The sequence below is a fragment of the Triticum dicoccoides genome, chromosome 7A, assembly GCF_002162155.2.
Source record: "Triticum dicoccoides isolate Atlit2015 ecotype Zavitan chromosome 7A, WEW_v2.0, whole genome shotgun sequence".
Lineage (NCBI taxonomy): Eukaryota > Viridiplantae > Streptophyta > Magnoliopsida > Poales > Poaceae > Triticum > Triticum dicoccoides.
This window is the reverse complement of record NC_041392.1, coordinates 443,387,502-443,392,034: the sequence shown is the minus strand read 5'-3', so window position 1 is coordinate 443,392,034 and position 4,533 is coordinate 443,387,502.

Sequence of the window (4,533 nt, the reverse complement as noted above, 5' to 3'; positions counted from 1 at the left end):
GCGGGCGGCGGGATCCCCGGGCGGCGGCGGGTGGCGGCCCGGGCCGGGAGGGCGAGCGCGGGCCCTCCGGGCCCGCGCGGAAGGTGGAGGCGGCGGCGAGTGGCGTGGTGCCACGTGGCAGCGACGGGGCGGACCGGACATGTCCGTCGGTGGCGAAAGTGTCCGGCGGCGGCGGATCTGGGATTTAGGGTTAGGGACGAGGGGAGACCCGGGATTTCGGAGGAGGACCTATTTATAGGCATAGAGGGAGCTAGGAGAGTCCAAATGAGGTGCGGTTTTCGGCCACGCGATCGTGATCAAACGCTCTAGATGATGGAGCAGAGTTAGGTGGGTTTTGGGCCAAATTGAAGGGGTGTTGGGCTGCAACACACATGAGGCCTTTTTGGTCCCTCGGTTAACCGTTGGAGTATCAAACGAAGTCCAAATGATACAAAACTTGGCAGGCGGTCTACCGGTAGTAAACCAAGGCCGCTTGGCAAGTATCGGTCCAATCCGGAAATGTTTAATCCCCACACACGAAAGAAAGCTAGAAATGACCACCAGAGGAGAACGAAGCGCCGGAATGCAAAACGGACAACGGGGAAAATGCTCGAATGCATGAGACAAACACGTATGCAAATGCAATGCACATGATGACATGATATGAGATGCATGACAACGATAACAACACACGGAGACAAAAACCCGAACCCGAGAAAAATAAAACAACTTAACGCCGGAAACGGCAAGAGTTGGAGTACAAATAGGGAAAGTTACATCCGGGGTGTTACAACACTCCACCACTACGAAAGGATCTCGTCCCGAGATCTAGGACTGAAAGAACACCGGGTACTCAGAACGGAGGTGATCCTCGCATTCCCAGGTAGCTTCACGGTCGGAATGGTGTGACCACTTGACTTTGAGAAATTTGATTGACTTGTTACGAGTCTTGTGTTCAGTCTCTTCAAGAATAGCAACTGGGTGCTCACGATAAGAGAGATCTTCTTGGAACTCAATGTCCTCGAAGTTGACGGTGCAGTCAGGAGTCTTGAAGCACTTTCAAAGCTGAGAGACATGGAACACATCATGAACATTTGCAAAGTTTGAAGGAAGCTCGAGTTGATAGGCGAGGTCGCCTCTCTTGCTAACAATCTTGAAAGGTCCCACGTATCTAGGGGCAAGCTTCCCTTTGATACCAAAGCGACGAGTACCTTTCATAGGAGAGACGCGGAGGTAAACATGATCTCCGATCTCGAAAGCCAAATCACGGTGCTTACTATCATAGTAGCTCTTCTGGCGGGATTGGGCTGCTTTGAGGTTATCACGAATGACTTTGCACATTTCCTCTGCTTCTGTGATTAAGTCATTACCCAAAAGCTGACGTTCACCGGTTTCGGACCAGTTGAGAGGGGTACGACACTTCTTGCCATACAGAATTTCAAATGGGGCCTTGCCCGAACTTGCTTGAAAACTGTTGTTGTAGGAGAATTCAGCATAAGGAAGACAATCCTCCCACTTCATGCCGAAGGAGATCACACAAGCCCTGAGCATATCTTCAAGAATCTGGTTGACACGCTCGACTTGACCGCTAGTTTGAGGATGGAAAGCTGTGCTGAAGCGGATGTTCGTGCCCATGGCCTTCTGAAAAGAATCCCAAAACTTCGAGGTAAAGATGCTGCCACGGTCTGAAGAGATCACTTGTGGAATACCGTGCAGAGAGACAACGCGAGAGGTATAGAGTTCCGCCAATTGAGCTGCAGTGATCGACTCTTTGATAGGCAGAAAGTGAGCCACTTTGGTGAGTTTGTCGATGACAACGAATATAGCATCATTGCCACGCTTGGACTTTGGAAAACCAGTCACGAAGTCCATTTCAATGTGGTCAAACTTCCATTCTGGAATGGCAAGAGGTTGGAGGAGACCAGCTGGCCTTTGGTGTTCTGCCTTCACCCTTCTGCAGACATCACATTCATTCACGAATTGAGCGATGTCGCGCTTCATTCAAGTCCACCAATAAGCCTATTTAAGGTCCTGATACATCTTCGTGCTCCCAGGGTGGATGGAGAGGAAAGAATTGTGAGCCTCGTTCATGATCACTTTACGGAGGTCACCTTTGGGTACAACAATACGATCCTCGAAGAAGAGAGTGTCCTTGTCATCAAGGCGGTAGCACTTGTACTTGGACTGGCTCTTGGCAATCCCAATCTTCACCTTTTTCACCATAGCATCAAGAAGCTGGGCTTGGCGAATCTAGTCTTCCAAGGTAGGAGAGACTTGAAGGTTGGCGAGGAAACCTTGAGGAACAACTTGCAGGTTAAGTTTCCGGAAAGCTTCACAAAGCTCGGGTTGATAAGGCTTGAGAATCAGACTTTTGCAGTAAGCTTTCCTGCTCAAAGCGTCAGCAATCACATTGGCCTTGCCTGGAGTATACTCAATACTCGGATTATACTCTTGAATCATTTCGACCCATCGAGTTTGCCTGAGGTTGAGATTAGGCTGAGTGAAGATGTACTTGAGACTCTTGTGATCAGTGAAAATGTCCACTTTTCTTCCCAATAGAAGATGTCTCCAAGTCAAAAGAGCATGCACAACTGCCACCAGCTCGAGATCATGAGTGGGGTAGTTCTTCTCATTAGGATTCAACTGGCGAGATGTATAAGCAACAACTTTCTTCTCTTGCATCAATACCGCGCCAAGACCTTGGAGAGAGGCATCACAAAAGACCTCGTACAGCTTGGATTCATCAGGCGGAGTCAGAACTGGAGCAGTGATCAATTTCTCTTTCAAAGTGTTGAAATCAATGTCACACTCCGGAGACCAAACGTACTTGACGTGCTTCTGAAGAAGATTCGAGAGAGGCTTCGCGATCTTAGAAAAGTTTTCAACGAATCTTCGGCAATAGCTTGCGAGACCGAGAAAACTGCGGAGTTGCTTCACGTTCTGAGGAGGTTCTCAATTCACAATTGCAGACACCTTCTCAGGATTCATGGCAATGCCCTTGGCAGAGATGATATGACCAAGATAAAGAACCTCATCGAGCCAAAATTCACACTTGGAGAACTTGGCGTAGAACTGATGTTCCTTGAGCTTATCAAGAACCAAACGCAAATGCTTGGCATGGTCTTCCTTGTTCTTGGAGAAAACCAGAATGTCGTCGAGATAGACCAAAACGAAGTCATTGGTGTAGGCGTTGAAGATGAAGTTCATCATGCGAGAGAACGTCGGAGGAGCGTTGACGAGACCAAAAGACATGACCATGTATTCATATGAACCAAAGCTTGTCCTGAAAGCCGTCTTGGGAATATCTTGCTCACGAATGCGAATCTGATGATAACCCATACGGAGATCAAGCTTGGAGAATACTCGAGCACCTTTGAGTTGTTCGAACAACTCATTGATGTTGGGAAGTGGGTATTTGTTCTTGATGGTCTTCTTGTTCACTAGACGGTAATCAACACAAAGTCGGTCCGTTCCATCCTTCTTCTTCACAAAAAGAACACCACAGCCCCACGGAGAAGAACTAGGCCGGATGAGACCCATTTTCGCTTGAATATCGAGTTGCTTCTTCAGCTCCTTCAACTCTTCAGGTATGAGCTTGTAAGGACGTTTGCACACAGGTTCCGTGCCAGGCTCAAGATCAATAATGAATTCAACTGGCCGGTGCGGAGGCATTCCTGGGAGCTCTTCTGGAAAGACGTCTTGATATTCGCAAACGACTGGAATTTGCGGGATAGCATCCAATTCACCCTTCTCATTGAGAGAAAGTAGACGGATGGTATTATCACGAGCGGCAAAGACAATTACATCCTCAGACGAATGAGTCAATTGAATCTGCCTGGCTACACAATCAAGCTGAGCCTTGTTCTTAGAAAGCCAATCCATTCTGAGAATAAGATCAATATCTGAGTTACCAAGAACCATCGGAGAAGCCAGAAACTTGAAATCACCCATCATAATAGAAATATCCGGAATCTCGTGATTAGCAAGCAAACATTTACCCGGAGAGACAACTGCTAACGGTTTATGCATAACTTGGGAAGTCAACTCATGCTTAGATGCAAAAGGTTTCGAGATGAAGCAATGCGATGCACCCGTGTCAAAAAGAACTTTTGCAGGAACATCGTTAACATGAAGGTTACCCATGATCACATCTGACGAGTCCTCTGCCTGAGCCGCATTCATCAAATTGACCTTGGCGTGCTTGGGGTTATGCTTGACCACTGCTCTACTTGCCGATCTGACAGGAGGAGGAGGAGGAAGATGCCTCTGGTTGAATCACTTGTTGGCATAGTGACCCTTCTGTTGGCACTTGTTGCACGTGACCTCTGAAAGCGGACGGTGATACGGAGCACTCGATCTTGGAGCTTGAGATGAAGTCTTGTTCTGAAAGCCAGGGTTGGGTGGGTGGGAAGAACCACTGCCACCTTTGCTCTTCTGCTGATACGGCTGACGGAATGGAGGAGGAGGAAGCCAATACTTCTGCTACTTGGCCACTTGAGTAGAGGAAGAAGGAGTAACATCTCTGACTCGCTTCTTGGAAGCATCACACCTCAA